Raw genomic sequence first — 17,395 nt, 5'->3', positions numbered from 1 at the left:
CTCCTTTTCGTTCTAGGACTCAGAGTTTAGAAGTTTTCATCAAAAGAACATTTTCATATAAAAAATTCGATTTTTGCAGTATTTAGATGGAGTTTTCAATGTTTTGGGGGTGATTACGAATTAAGCTCAGTTTCAGTCTAGGGCGAATAGTTTACGAGATAGAGCAAAAACAAATTTTTCATGTACAAATTTAGATTTTTGTAAAATTTGGATGTTAATTGTTTTAGGTTGATCCCTAATTAAGTTCGTTTTCGCCCCACGACGCATATTTCAGGAGACATGAGAAAAATAAGTTTTTCATATAAAAATTTCGATTTTTTTAAGGATTTGGGCCGAATTTTCCATTTTTTGGGATATTGGGAGCCACCGTGGTGCAATGGTTAGCATTGGTCTTGGGCAAAATCGTTCACCGTAGTGATTCGGACTCATCGTTCCTTTTGTACAAAGGAACTAGTTCCCTCTGTACAAAGGAACTAGTTCCTTAAAATCGTTCCATCGTTCCGGCTTTTTATAATTGTCATCACCGTATTCTACTAAAGACAGACATGAAATTGTACACACAAAAAAAATTTCTTCTGATTCAATCACCAAATTAATTGATCCAATTAATTTTTTAATTGAAATGTCTTCAATCACGAAAATGATAGTATCAATCACAGTTTTAATTGGGCATAGAAAAAATTCTTGATTAAAAAATTAATTGATTTTTTCAGCAAATTTCAATTAATTTTTTAATTGATTCAATTAAAAATTTAATTGATGTTGATTGCAAACTCAATTAATTTATTAATTAAAAAAGGTAACTATTTTTAATTACTTTCTGAATTGGCTTAGAGTTTTTATTTGGATTAACAAATGATTGTTTGAAATACAATTTAATTAGTCTTCCGAATTAGATTAAAAAGTTAATTGTATCAATTAATTTTTTAATTACAAATTTTAAAATTTTCAATCATTGACTTAATTAATTTAATGTTTCTATCATGATTAAAAAGTTAATTGTATCAATTAATTTATTAATTGAAAAAATTTTCAACTTCAATTAACTTTTTAATTGGAAATATTTTGGTGATATTTTTTTCTGTGTATGTTTACTTTGTGCAAAGAAGTTCGTGGTCAAATGAATGATACGAAAAATATGGAAAATTGAGTGAATTTACTTCAAATAGGAAAAAAATAAAGATTAAAATGAAGAATTTAAGAAAGGAACTAAACTCAAATTTGCAATGACTGTATCCTCAAAAAAAATTTTTTTTTGTGTTTTGTGAAGAGCTTGAGATGGAACATATCATATGAATGTTCCAAAGCTTCTCTAAGTGGTTTCACTGCAATGTGGAACGCCGTTCGGACTCGGCTATAAAAAGGAGGTCCCTTGTCATTGAGCTTAACATAGAATCGGGCAGCACTCTATGATAAGAGAGAAGTTCACCACTGTGGTATCACAATGGACTGAATAGTGAGCCTGAGATATCGGGCTGTCACTATACCTAACCAAACCTATCCTAAGGATTTGGATATGGCAAAAGTTTTTCATATAAAAATGTCGATTTTTTTAGGATTTGGAAGGAATTTACAGTTTTATTATTTGGATATGGCAAAAGTTTTTCATACAAAAATGTCGATTTTTTTAGGATTTAGAAGGAATTTTCAGTTTTATTTTTTGGGTGATTATGAATCCAACTCGATTTCGCTCAAGGACTCATAGTGTAGGAGATATGAGAAAAACATATTTATGTCCTCCACTATAGGAAGGGGGTATACTAACTTCGATATTTCGTTAGTCACGAATTATCCTAATTTACAGCCTATTTAAGACAAGAATATAAGGAAAACAAGATAGAATTCCCCTTGAATAAATATATTCTAGTCTAATAATATCTAGTACCAGTCAACTAAAATTACATAAAAGGATCTCCGAACCGCATTCCAGACTGGAACACCACCAGGGCTGCCAATAAAATTTCAAGAAAAATCGTCACTTTTTTCGATAAAAATCGTCATAAACGGCACTTGCATTTTAAAAATCGTCAAAAAGTCGGCAATTATTAATTAAAATAATTAAACGTATTTTTTGGGTAAACTAAAAACAAAGTAAATAAAGAAATCAGTTTTGTATACAAATAACATTACCATAAAAATCATTTTTTGTTAAGCAAAAATATTTCGTAATTTTTGTATAAAAAATCTATATTTCTAAAATATTGTTATTAATTGAGTAACAATTTTAATTATATATTTTGAAACTAAAGAAAAAGTCCCATGTTTTCCAAAATAGGTGATTTTTTATGGTGGTTATTTTTTATACCGTACTAGAATTTTATCATAATAATAAGTAAAAGTAAAAGTTTCTATTGCACATTCTGTGTAAATCATTATCAATTTTGGTATTAAAACAATTTGAGTTATTTCATTTTAGGTTGTTTTGAAACAGAATATTCCATCCAATGAATTATTCTCCAGCTATCATCTAATTTTAGTTTTTTTGCTTAAAAATGTCTACGTTTGCTGTGGAGTTTGGAAGAATCATGATTACGAATTTTGACAAAACTCGAAAAGCCAAAGTACTCCACGTTCTGTTTCCGAATTTTTTCCCAACATTTTTCAAATATATTTTAATATTTTCAAAAATTTCTTCAAAATGTAAAAACTTAAACTCCATAAACTATGTGTCTAATATCGTTAAAATCGGAAAAAAATCGGAGTTGTCCATTTTGTGAGTAAAAAATCGTCAAAATGCCGATAAATCGGCAAAATTGGCAGCCCTGAACACCACATCTGTCAAAGCTTCTATGCATATTAGAATCCTTTAGCAGAATCGCGACCACTGTGTTTTGATGGTGCATCGTTGTGTAGTTAGTTTTTGTTCTTGTTGGTTCGTTTCGTTTCGTTTGTGTTGTTAGTTGTTTGATATGTGTGCTCTGGCTGCTCATCGTCGTTGTCGTCTCGTTTATTTGTTTGTTTGCCCACCGACAATCAACGACGACGACGACAACGACACTAGAAGAAGAAAAATCCGTCGCAGCAGCAGCGCATTGGGGCAACTGCGAAAAAATCGTTTTCATATTATAACGGCATTGGCAAAGAGAGCTTATTTTCAGTTGCCCTGAGAGCATGAGACCGTGTGGTTTTGTGTCGATTTGTTTTTTCGGTGTGTGTTTTTAAACAAAATTATTTTGTTTTATTTTGCGTCATTACAACAACACAACTAAAAAAAAATAAAAAATATTTATTCAAAACTTTATTAAAGAGACCATAAACAACAACAAAACGCAACGGACATCCATACATATATACATATATGTATGGACATCCAGAAGTTTTCATCTTTGTAACGCGTCGGTATTTCGGGTATGTGTAAACGAGCAATGAGTGTGAGAATGAGTTGATACTCATCACCATAATCGTCATCATCATCGGGTAGAGAAAGAGGAAAAGCAAGCAAGCAACAACATTAAATTGTTGTATGTGCTTTTTCGCTATTGTTTTTTTGTTTCCTTCTTTTACTTTTTTGTACTTCTTCATCATTTTGAAAGAAAACAAAAAAAAAAAAAACGGAAAAAAGTTCGTCGGTCTTTAGGACTGTCGTTTGGTCGATTCGGGGTTTAAGTGTGTTTTTTCTTTTACTTTGCATTCAGTGTGATTTTGTTTTTGTATGAGTGTGTGCGTGTTATACTATAGCTGCGGCTGTATATCGTCACCATCATCATCATTATCCGTAACACAGTGCAAAGTGTTTATCGGCCATATAAGTAGTTTCGTGTGTGTGTGATTTTTTTCTGCTTCGTTAACCAGATCCCCTCCTAACCACTTGCGATTTAACACTCCCCCGATTAAAGAAATTAAATTTAAATAAAATAATTCAATTCATTGACAGTGTAAATTCCAACAAATAGTATTACAATTTTAATACATAATTAAAGAATGAATGGTAAAAGAAAATAATGATAAAAAAAACAACAAAAACAACTATGTTTTTCTTTTTTGTAAAGCAAGCACCACTCTAGACGAACTAAATACAAAACAAGTACCCAAGTATTGGTAAATGTACTGATCTATAGCTGCTACAATTGTCAATCGAAAAGCGATTAAACAACAAAGTGTAATGCAAATTGTGATCAGAATGAAATGAAAGAAGTAGGAAAATTAAAAAAATGTATTAATTGATAATAGAAGGCAGCAAAAAAGACAAAGGCTGTGTGTATAGGAAATAAACATGCAATTTTTGTTCTGTGCGTGAGTGTGTGTGTGTGGTTACTTTGAAGAAAATAATAATAAATGCCAAGAAATGGAAATTTAACAAAAAAAAAAAAAAAAAAAACAACGAGACAAGAATAAAAATGCACTGTGAAAAAAAAATATGATAAAATTAAAAAAATGAAAATTTATGGTCTACTAAAATTATTTAAAAAAAAAATTAATAGAACATAACGAATTAAAACAAATTTCGTAGAGCTATAAATAAAAATAAACAATATAAATAAATAAAAATATCCAAAGAAAAAGAACAAAATATAAAAAAATTGATTTTTTTGGGAAGTAGTCCGATAATGAATTTTATCAAAAAAAAAAATCTCTTTCACTTAAACAAAATATTTATTTTGTTTTCTAACTACAATATCCAATACGTAATTCACCACATCATTAGTGTAACAATTCTCCAACCATACGAGGCCCATTTTGCTGTAAACTTTTCCATTTTAATCAAGCCTAACGTCAAACGCAATTCTTCGTAGCACTTGTCTTTGGACAAAAAAACACCAACAACAACAAAATCAATTAAACAAAATTTCCTAGTGTGATTTTTTATTGCCTTTTTTTGCTGTTTACACGACAGCAACAATTGTGTATAGTGAATTTAAACTATTTTGGGAACGTTGAAAAATAAACGAAAACTCAATACATATTCTTTTTTTATTACATAGAGAAGAAAATAAGCAAGTACAAATTAATTTCTAATAATAAAATTTAAATAAAACGTCGACTGAAATAGAAACATTTTTTATTCAACTGAATTGAACTTTATCTCTCTCAAATATTTAATTGGTGTGCTACTCACTCTATTACCCCCCTCTCTGTGTCTTCATTATTTTTTGTGTGAGCTTAAATGTTCCTATCAGCTGACTTTTGAAAGAGTGACGGTGTGAGGGCAAATTGGTCGTTAACAGTTATTGGATTATAAAATAGAATGTGTCAAAAAATGTAGCCAAGCCTATAGAACTTTGTAGCTAATACTTTGAAATATTTTTATGTAATTAAAACAAAATAAAACAATAACATTCTAGATAATGGGAGGAACTAATGGTTAAATTGCAACTCACACCTTAGTCCCACGATATGGTTATGCTTGTGTGTGTGTGGAAAGAAAAATCCCCAAAGTATAAAAAAAAACTTTATACCCTTCACACCAGAGTGCATATGCTATGAACAATCCTCTCAAACTTGTATTCTCTAAAAATCTGACATATCTCAAACGTCGACAATTGTCGTGAGATGTTTCCAATATTCACACATTAACATTAAAGCTCTCATAACTGAAGAAAATTTTAGGCTATCGTGGGTGCTTCATTTTACTCATCGGAAATGGATTATAATAGCTTTGTTCGCGTACCTAGTTCTTTTGTTTGTTTGTATGTTTTTATACCCTCCACCATAGGATGGGGGGTATATTAACTTTGTCATTCCGTTTGTAACACATCGAAATATTGCTCTAAGACCCCATAAAGTATATATATTCTGGATCGTGGTGAAATTCTGAGTCGATCTGAGCATGTCCATCCGTCTGTTGAAATCACGCTAACTTCCGAACGAAACAAGCTATCGACTTGAAACTTGGCACGAGTAGTTGTTATTGATGTAGGTCGGATGGTATTGTAAATGGGCCATATCGGTCCACTTTTACGTATAGCCCCCATATAAACGGACTCCCAAATTTTGCTTGCGAGGCCTCTAAGAGAAGCAAATTTCATCCGATCCGTCTGAAATTTGGTACATGGTGTTAGTATATGGTCTCTAATAACCATGCTAAAATTGGTCCACATTGGTCCATAATTATATATAGCCCCCGTATAAAGCGATCCCCCGATTTGGCTTGCAGAGCCTCTAAGAGAAACAATTTTCATCCGATCCGGCTGAAATTTGGTACATGGTGTTAGTATATGGTCTCTAACAACCATGCAAAAATTGGTCCATATCGGTCCATAATTATATATAGCCCCCATATAAACCGATCCCCCGATTTGGCTTGGGGAGCCTCTAAGAGAAGCAAATTTCATCCGATCCGGCTGAAATTTGGTACATGGTGTTAGTATATGGTCTCTAACAACCATGCAAAAATTGGTTCACATCGGTACATAATTATATATAGCCCCCATATAAACCGATACCCCGATTTGACTTGCGGATCCTCTAAAGAAGCAAATTTCATCCGATCCGGCTGAAATTTGGTACATGGTGTTAGTATATGGTCTCTAACAACCATGTAAAAATTGGTCCATATCGGTCCATAATTATATATAGCCCCCATATAAACCTATCACCAGATTTGACCTCCGGAGCCTCTTGGAAGACCAAAATTCATCTGAGTCAGTTGAAATTTGGTACGTGATGTTAATATATGGCCTCAAACACCCATGCAAAAATTGGTCGATATCGGTCCATAATTATATATAGGCCCCAAATAAACCGATCCCCAGATTTGACCTCCGGAGCACCTTGGAAGAGCAAAATTCCTCCCATTCGGTTGAAATTTGGTACGTGATGTTAGTATAGGGTATCCAACAACCATGCAGGAATTGGTTCCTATCAGTCCATAATAATATATAGCTCCCATATAAACCGATCCCCAGATTTGACCTCCGGTGCCTTTTGGAGGAGCAAAATTCATCCGATCTGGTTGAAATTTGGTACGTGGTGGTAGTATATGATATTTTACAACCATGTGAGTTGAAATTTGTGGATGACAGTCTTTCGTAGAAGTTTCTACGCAATCCATGGTGGAGGGTACATAATTCGGCCTGGCCGAACTTACGGCCGTATATACCTTTTTTTTTCTTTTTTATAATTATCACAAATTTGGATAAAATTTCTCCCAAAAATAAACAAACTTAATTAAAATGATTTTTTTTAGTTTCGACTAATATGTAATCAGTGTTGCCATGTGGTTTTTTGAAACTTCTCCCCCCAAATATTAAGAAAAAACTGTTCTTGTTTTGTTTTTTTTTTTTTTTTTTCAATAAATCCAAATCTTCTAGTGAAACACAAGCAATTTTAATTAAATTTTCAAGAAATTAAAATTAAATTTAAAGAAAAAAAAAGTCGATTAAAAAGCAAAATACAGTGAATCGTCTCAAATTTCCATTTTCAATTAAATTTCAAATTTTGACCCTCTGAAAATCGGACATCTCTCAAAAGTGTGTCATAATTATCGAGAGACGTTTGCTATATTAAGCATAAATGGACACCTGCAAAATGTGGTCAAAATTTGAGCGACCCTGAGTGTCAACTTTGGAGAGGTTTCACTGTAATTCAATTTATAAATGTTTTAAATAAAACTAATAAGAAAAATATATGAGTTAAAATTCGGGTTATAAAATAGAAAATTATACAAAAATAGAATTTAAGACACTCAGGGTACATATTAAAATAACCTCTCAAATTGGGGCAAAATTAAGGCGATCGTAGGTGTTCACATTTCAGAGGTTTCAAATACATTCAACATTTCTAATGGTGTTTTCTTTACTTGGAGACAAAGCGCACTATTTTCACATTGCCCGGAAATGAACTTTATAGGTTCTTTTCTAAAAAAAAAACAGGCAAAAGTGCAAAAAGGCTTCGAATTCTGTTGTGAAAATAGTGCCACGCATACAGGCAAAATGCAGGCATTTTCAGCACCGACTACAAACGAGATTGCTGCGATTGCCCTGTTTGCTCCTTTGAATTATTTTCTGCCGATTGAAATGATAGGTGTTATGAATATTTTGGTTCATTTAAGGTATATTTTAATGTTTCAAATGCTTTTAGCTGTTGAGGTTAACATATGATTTATTAATTTATTTTTAACTATGTCAAACATTGGAAATGTCCTTTCAATAGAATTATTTGAAAAGGGCAATGACAGTAATGCGAATACCTACTTGCTTATATTTAGGAGCTAGGGTTGATCTCTGTGGTACCAGAGTTGTGCCACTTTAGTGGCAATTTTCCCACTTTTTGTAAGAGGTGATACTTTTGTGCCACTAAATGTGATACTTTTTTGTGGGACTGTGTCACTTTTTAATTACATTCATTTATAATATAATACGTTTTACACATTGGGTCCCCAATTGCAGTGAAATTATCGATATGATTGAATCGATATGATTGTGTTCACGGCTCGTATATTTTAAATGTGAGCAATTTTTCCGTTTTTTTTTCCTATAATATTAGGGCTGTTTTCTTTTAGCACTGGATACCCTAAGCCGTGAAGGACTAAAAGAGTACTCGTTTATCCAGGACATCTCCAAAAATATGCAACACTGCCATCAGCTGTTTAAAAACAATCAATGAAAAGAAGTGAAATCTTACATTTTTAATGTATGAAATGCTCAAATAGTAATAAATGTTTACTGCTGCGTTTATTTAAGACACTGTACCACTTTGAATTGAATAAATTGCTATTGTGAATAGAAGAAGCGTCACTTTATCAAATTACAATGTGACACCACCGGCGCGACTTGCACTGATAAGATGTTCTGGATAGCCCATACAAATGTGGCATCCAATGCTAAAAGAAAACAGCCCATTTATCATTGTATACTCCTACAAAGAATATTTTTCAATTAAATGAAGATAAAATTATTTTTATGTTAGTTAAGATCTAAATTGAAAAAATTACTTCACTGTGCTATAGATAGCACTGATATAAGTGTGTTTAATTTTTGCTTTTTCTTTATGAAAAAGTGTGCCACTTTCTGTGCCACCTTTGTAACACGGGGTTGACCTACTTTGGATTCTCAAAATTCAGGCAACAAATATTTCGAATTTGTTTGTGAATTGTTCCATCTTATAAGGTGTAAGATATTTTTAACCTCTAAAACCTCCTCAAAAAAATGATACCCCTAAAAATCACACCAAACGTGATAAAATCCATAAATTTGGGCGGAAACCTTTATTGCTGCGTAAGTCTTTATCTGAGTTTACCCAAAGTTATTGATTAACAACAGCGTAATTATATGTTATTTTCTAGAATTGGTAGCAAGTACATAGGGTTATATGGAACAGATTAAGTCCTGTCAGATCTGAAAAGTTGTTATAAAACAAAATGGATATGTTTCGGAAGGAGATGACAAAGATTCCTAGGGCGAGCTGGAAGTTTAATTATATACAGTTTAAAGAGTATAGTATTATTTTAATTTTTATCAATCCTGCCAACCTGAATAAAAATTACAAAATTCTTACAAAAAGAAAATGAGATCAGAAAATTAAAAAAAAAAACGTAATTTATTTTATACACTAGTTTGCAACAGGCCACCCCTGACTTTTGGAACTAGGGTTGTCAGATAATGGGTTGCCCGAAATCAGGGACTTTGAGCAAGCAAAACATTGACATTTGAATTTCAATTTCATATAAATTATTATTTATTTAGAAAAACATAACAGGTCCATTTTTTATATCTAATCATCATACATTGGTAACTCAATATCATACATTGGTAACTCAATATCATACATTGGTAACGCAAAAAATCCACTGAAAATATAAATTATTTTAGTCTACCTCATTTTTACCAGCTAATTTAGTTACTTCGTCGGTTTTTACAAATGATTCTTATAACTTATTCTGCTTCACACAAAAAAAAATTTTTCTGATTCAATCACGAAATTAATTGATCCAATTAATTTTTTAATTGAAATGTCTTCAATCACAGTCAATTAAAAAATTAATTGATCCAATTAAATATTTAATTGATACTATTAATAATTAGTGATAAGAGAGAAATATATCTTTGTAAATAATGAATTATGTATTGATTAAAATAAATTAAAAGAAAACTTTTGACCACAGTCGTATCACAATGGACTGAATAGTCTAAGGCTATTGTCACACTAGGCGAATATTTGACCAAACTGAGTGTCAAACATTTTTCCAGTACCATTTTCCAAATATCTGGATAAGATTTTTGGAAAAAACCCTACCATGATGTTATACATCCAATATGAGATAATTATGTTTTCTGGTTTGGTTGTGGCGACGGATTCTTTTTTTGATTTCTGTCAAATACTTGCCCAGTGTGACTGACCATAGCGTAAGTGAGCCTGAAATATCGGGCTACCTCTATACCTAACCTAAAATAACCCTGCCAAAGACTGCCCTATTTTGCAGTATGTTCCAATGGAACTGGGCTATAATTGGAGTTTCCACTACTTCTGTATGGAATAGCGTGGCATTTGTGAACAATTTATAAATGTCGCACTCATATCATTGGCTGGTTTCCATTTCAATAATATGGGATCTTATTATTGTATTCTTTGCCTGAACAGTGAACCACGCAGTAGACAGTGTGTGTGAGAATTGAACCTATGGACCCATATCTGGGAATTTTGACATGACTAATTCCATAGATTGTAAAATTTTGTATTTGTGAATAAGTTTTTTTCTTTGGATCTGAAATGACAACCCTGATATCCCTACATCGTGTCGTTATCAGAGAATGAAGCCGCCGAGTCGCGCCGCCGATTTCAGTCGCCGCCGACCATTTTTTGCCAGTCGACGCCGCCGCCGAATATGTCGACTCATCTCGACTCAAATTTAGCCGCCAAGTAATCAAAAATGTCGATTTAAATCAGAAAAATGTTTATTAAATTGTCGTATTTTTTCCAAAATTTTGAACACAACCAATCATATTTAATCTGCTATAATAATTTAGCAAAAATTTAGCTCAGAAAATTTGAACGAAAAGTAAATTTGATTGTAAGATAGGTTGTACAACTAATCTCATTACCATTCGATTAACTTCAAATTGATTTTATAATGGATAATTGTCCGCCGCCGAGTGAACAAATTTATATCGGCTCAGCCGTCAAGCCGCCGCCGCCGGAGGCAAAAATTTAGTGTTCGCCGCCGCCGACAAAAATGGGTCGGCTTCATTCTCTGGTCGTTATATCTACCACTAAAGGTAGATATACACACTCGTACACACACACAAAAGAGAAATGGATTAAGTTAGAGATTCGAACACCTTATATTTCGATCATTCCTTCTAATTAAAAGAATGACACCGATTATAAGAAAAGATATAATTGTATATCCGACTATGTATACATTTAGTACATTTTCTGAACTACACAGAAATGTGTAGGTACCTCTAATAGAAAAATATTGTGATATAAGCAAATATTTGAAGTTATGGCAAGAAGAAACAAAGCAGAAGCAAATACAAAAAAAAACAAACGGGCAAAAGGGAATGGGCCACCAGAAGGAGAAGAAGAAAAAAAAAACAAATATGAACATATTAGTGAAATGAAAAAAAAAATTCCTTCAACTCGTTACTCGTTTCAACGGTTTGGAAGGATGGACGGACAATAAACAAGCTAGCAAAGCAAGCATTCAATATCATAATGCCACACACATCAATACTCCTAACCTCCTCCTCCTCCTATGATGAGATGATGTAGTCACAACAACGTAGCAATCAACTCGCCGCAGAAAAGATGAGAAGAAAAAAAGACCTTTTTATCAAATGTGTGAGGAGTGAAAAAATAATAATAAGAAGAAGAAGCACTGAAACACCAAAACGGCGACCAAACGACAGCGATGACGACCATATTATGAACAACGAGATATGTTTGTACGTGTGTTATACTTTACTCCATTCTCGACATGTTTGCTATTGTTGTTGTTGTTAAATGTATGTAGAATGTAGATTTGTGGTGCTCCCTGTTGTCGTTGTTGTTGTTATGGCTGTTGTATACGCGAAAGTAAGCATTTGCAAAAGAAGCTCAACTTAACCGAAACACAAATCTCATAATAGGCGAGAGCGCACTCACTCTTGAATTCATTTCTTTCTGTTTTTTTTAGTTTTTTTCTGACTAACGATGTTCATGATAGTGTGGTTGTTGTTATTGTTCTTGTTGCTATCGATGTTACAGTTATTGTTGTTGCCTGCTATGCCTCCCGATGAGGAGGATGTGTCGTTGACTACGACGATCTACGACGGCATCTAAACAACGAGTATTTAATTTTTTGCGTTTTCGGTGATTGCCTGCCTTGCCTTGCTGTCGCTCGGTTTGTTATTATTATTGGTGGCTGAGCGATGTGTGTATGGTGCTTCTAAGCTTTTCAGTTATTCGCTGTGCAGTTAAACCATAACGATTCGGAAATACAGATATTTAACAAATATTAAATAAACGAAAATTAAAAGCAAGTTGGATGGAAGAGTAATCGGAGAAAATAAACAACAGTAAATGCTCCTCTGGGTGGCAACGCAACAATAAAAACGTCCAACTTAAAGACAGACCTAAAAACATTCATCCAGTCGGTCATTCAATCAAACGATACAATATAAATGAGGTAGTGTGTTTTTTTTTGGGGGGGGGTAATGGTGGTGTCAGTGGTAGTGGTGGTGGGTATATGCGATTATTATTAGTGATGGTGGTGAGATGAATAGTTTTGATCGTTTCGTTGTTGTGTTATTCACATTCAATCGTTTAGTCAATACGTCATTTGCTTCGATTAGCTTAGTTTCTCAAAAAACAAACGCTGACAAAAGCTGACAATGCCTATGTTGTCATTGTTGTTCTTGTTTTTGCTTTAGCTTATTTATAATCATTTTGTAGTTTCATTATATGAACATTGATTCAAGAGCCACTCAACCATCTACAACATACTTGTACAATGACACGACAGAGATAGCCACACATTGCAAAAACAACAAAATATCTTCATTTGGTTTCTGTCATTCTTTACTTAGATCTATGTATGTTCAAATGTATGGCTGTTTGTATGAATGTAGTTCATATCTATCTACCTTATGTATGTCGTCCATACGTATGTATATACCTTCTAACAAACTTTGCTAGCTGCCTGTCTGCCTACCTCTACCAATCTATCGACTATTTACACTCTACACCCAAAACAGGCATAAAATAGCAACACAACACACACTAAAATTCGCGAGTGCGCTGCTACTTTGTACTTTTTTCCATCTACTTCTCTCCTTCGTCTCAAGCAACAGCAGCACCATCATCATCTCAGCACCGTCTTTTGTTCAGAAATTTGTATCTACTTAAATTTTAAACACAAAACACAAAAAAAAAATGGCAACAGCAACAATCGCATAAACAAAACAAATCACTACACTCTAGGTGAAAAGTATTGAAAGAAAGGACATATCACTAAGGCAAATATTTTTTGGAGCATTTGTGTTTTTTTATTGCACATAATAGGGATGTCAGTGTGGGTTAAGTTTTTTTTTCGATGTCGATGATTTTCTAACGGTAAATTTTCTAGCTTTGCAGTAGTAGGACCGTGGACAATGGCAATCAAATAAAATTAATGATAAGATCTTCATACGTTATTATACTTCATTCACAGCAGGTACGAAATCTCAAAATAAAAAAAAAATTGTGCATATTAGCAAGCAGTGTTCATATTATAAAACACAAACAAAGTCAAATGTTCACACCGATATTAAGAAAATAACCACAAAGATGCAAAAAGTGAAGTTTTGGCTATGAAACCACATATGTGTACGAACTAGGGTGTCATTAGGAATAGTTTTTAAAAAATACCGGGATATGGTATTTGAGTAATAACAATCTACAGCACCAACAAATTATAGTATATTATGTCAATTTGGCTTAACTCAATTTTATTAACAACAAAACAAACACACATACAACATAGGAATATAAGAGAAATATAATTGAAAAACAAATGGTAGCACTTAGTCCAATTCAACTTTATAAAGAAAAGAATCCAAAAACGAAATTAACACAAAAATAAATTATAAAGTAATTTCACATTCTAACATGCAAAATAAGCTAAACGACCTCGTGGCCATGTCAAAACAAGTGGTCTTGGAAGCACGTGAATAAATTGAAGAATTTTTTACCAAAAATCTACCAAATTAAAACAATCTTATTCTGAAGTTGTTGATAAAATGTTTTTGTTTAAAAAATATTTTATATTGAATTTATTGAACATTTTGTTAAAATTTTATTTCTATAGAAAATTTTGTCAAAATTTTATTTCTATAGAAAATTTTGTCAAAATTATATTTCTATAGAAAATTTTGTCAAAATTTTATTTCTATAGAAAATTTTGTCAGAATTTTATTTCTATAGAAAATTTTGTCAAAAATTTATTTCTAAAGAAAATTTGTCAACATTTTATTTCTATAGAAATTTTTTTCAAAATTTTATTTCTATAGAAAATTTTTTCAAAAAAAAAAAAACTGGCCGGATGAAGAAAATATGGAGGGCAGGACAAATATCTCAGAACACAAAATTAAACCTGGCTCATGTCTAAAAACATAGCCCACTCACATTCAAATTTTTGTCAACAAATGCTGCCTTCGCATAATATGTGGTATATTCTGACCCAATACAATAACAAATGTAGAACTGCATACAAAAATAAATGAAGTACCAATAACAAGGCAAATTGTTAGACAACAACCCATGGCTGAACAAGAAGGTTAAATCATGGGCCGATATGATTACAATTTTTTTATTTCGACAAAATGTTAAGATGTCAAAATCATATGTTTATGGTGATTGCAGCTCTCCAAATGACACTGCATAGCAAATGCATCCCAAACAAACTCGCGCATTCATAGCTGGAGAATTGTTCAAAGATGACTTGAGTATCTTGATAACATATTCCAGACCCAAAATACCACGCACATCAGTTTTTAAACTGCATCATAAACTGTTTTTGTTAATAGATGGCGAAGATCCATTTGACTGACTTCCATTCTTAACTTTGGTGGGTATTATAGTCTTATTTGTCTCATATCGGCGTTCCTCGGATGAATTATCCACTTCACAATCACTCATAGGTGACACAATTAAATTTGAACCTTTATTTTTCGCTGGATTTTAATTATTTTTTCAGGACAATTGAAAGAATAAGTAATTGCCACTTTTACCAATGCCATACGATTCTTTTATCAGCTGATTTTGACTTCTTAAAATTGTAAACAACATATTGAAATTTGTTGTTTTTGTTATCGTGATTCAACCTCCTTATTCAGCCATGCAACAACCTTAGATGCTGTTTCACTTCACTTTAAGTCGTCTTAATTTATGTGCATGTTATTTTAACCAGTGATTACTGTCTTTAGTCCGTTCAATAGGCTAATCCTAATATCCCAAAATCTTACAATTAAGAATATCTAACTGATGACTGATTAGGCAGGCACTCCAAATATCCTGTAAGGTGCAGAAAATGAATATGATCAATTTTGGAATCTTATGTTTCGCTAAAATGAATGATTATGTACCTGATAACTGGATTCATATCAGGGAGTGCAATAATATTTGATTTCACAGTATCAGTGTTACCAGGTGATTTTGTTACCTTTCCCCTAAAATACTTAGAAAGAACCCAAATTAGTCTAGATATAAAAAAAACCTTCAAAAAATACTGGGAATCTAAAGAGGTACGAAATGCGTTTAAAAATAATAACAAATAGATTTGGTGGCACTAAATGGAAAAAAATATGGAGTCATAATGTTCAATAGGTAACTTAAGTTGAATTGCACAAAGAAAAAAAAAATATCACCAAATGTTTCCAACTAAAATTTTTTAATAAAAAAATATTCGATTAACCCTTAAATGAGCACTGTATCTTTTAAGATACAACAAGGAAAAAAAATTTTTGACCGAATTCTGCGAAATCGAGTTTGTTGCATTTAAAACATCATAACGCAGTTGCAAAAATTATGTTTTTATAGAATTTGTATGTCAACTGAAATTGAAATTAAATTTTGCCCGAAAACTCAAAAACCTACAAAATTAGAAAATAATTAATTTTTACCAGAAATAAAAGGAATGTTGGTAAAACATTTGTGTATTGTAAAAATATTTCTATTCTCCTTGTTCTACTACAATCAAATTGTTTATTTGTAAACAAAAACTTAGTTTAATGCGCACTGTATCCTTTAAGATTATAACACTATTTTTGCAAAAAAAAAAAATTAAAACTAAATTTTGAAAAAAAAAAGAAAAAAAAATGTGCTTTTGTACCATTTTGCATATTATATATTTATAATTTTTCATAATATATATATTTTTTTTGAGGAATCGGTGATTTTGTGCATTTAAGGTTAAAAATTTAAGTGGTTTAAGAAATTTTTTATTTAAATCAAAATTCAATCGCAAAAATTCATTGTATCAATTAAGTTTTTAATTGAGACAATTAATTTTTTAATTGACTTCGGTGATTGAAAAAAACGGGATTCAAAATAAAAAATTCCGGGATTCGGGATTCATCCCCCCTCAAAATTCCCCCGAATTTAGATACGCTGAACAGCATCCCTAATGATAACTAAAGTACAAGGGATGAGCATCCTTACAAATTAAATTATATATTAATTATTAATTCATTCATTTTCTGGGCCATCTTCACATTCTGACATTGGAAAATTTTCCTAATGGCAATCCCTAAAATTATGCTGCACCTTTGAATAATGTTCCAGAAATCCTAGAAAAGTTTCCTATAACTTTAAAATATGTAAATGTACATATATCCTTTAGTGAAAACTTTTGACCATGACTATGATTCATTTCACAATACCAAATACATACATACATTCTAACGATCCAAGAAGTATCGTTGTTGGGTCGAAGGGGGTGGCGGAGTGATGGGGGCGATTCGAGATATATAGGAAGGAAAAACAAAACAAAATTAAAAACGAACCCACAATTATTTGTGTAGTGTAGAGCTCTACTCATTTACTCACTCCTCTCTCTCAAATGAAACGAGAACTATATTTACACAAGGAATCGACCGAACGACAATACAACCGACACAGACTTACGTTATGCACATTTTTGTATGTCACTTAGTTGGTTTGACGTTGTGTCGTTGTAGTCGATTTGTGTAGCATGGCAGGCATGCTGTTGCCGATGGGATATTTGGTGTTATAGATGAATGTATGAAGGTATGTTGATTTGATTTTTTTTTTGTTTTTGTTCGTTGCGACCACGACGACGACGATATACGACGACAACAAACCCAATGTATGATATAAATACTTACCCACATACATAAATATCTCAATCTGATTTTATGTACATTTATACAAATGTGTGTTCACCAAGATATAAAGCCCAGGCTACTCTATCACTAGCCCAACCAAAAATCCATGTAACCAACAATCATCACTACCGAGCGACTAACTTTTCGACAGA

The 17,395-nt window shown here is 32.2% G+C and overlaps 1 protein-coding gene across 4 annotated transcripts in view; it reads left to right on the top strand.

Moving 5' to 3' along the window:
• Positions 1 to 17,395, top strand: part of Tlk (Tousled-like kinase) — a 493,920-nt gene that overhangs the window by 442,014 nt on the left and 34,511 nt on the right. For 2 of the 4 annotated variants that reach the window (XM_075299458.1, XM_075299456.1), the window contains exon 1: positions 3,106 to 3,348. The exons of 1 other annotated variant lie outside the window; for it this stretch is intronic. The gene's annotated coding sequence lies outside the window, so the exon portion shown is untranslated. Of the gene's footprint in view, positions 1 to 3,105; positions 3,349 to 17,395 lie in introns of those variants that run through there. One more of the 4 variants, XM_075299459.1, reaches the window with a different exon arrangement.

The sequence above is a fragment of the Haematobia irritans genome, chromosome 3 (assembly GCF_050003625.1).
Source record: "Haematobia irritans isolate KBUSLIRL chromosome 3, ASM5000362v1, whole genome shotgun sequence".
In the NCBI taxonomy this organism is placed as follows: Eukaryota; Metazoa; Arthropoda; class Insecta; order Diptera; family Muscidae; genus Haematobia; species Haematobia irritans.
This window is presented reverse-complemented; position numbering and strand designations above follow the sequence as displayed.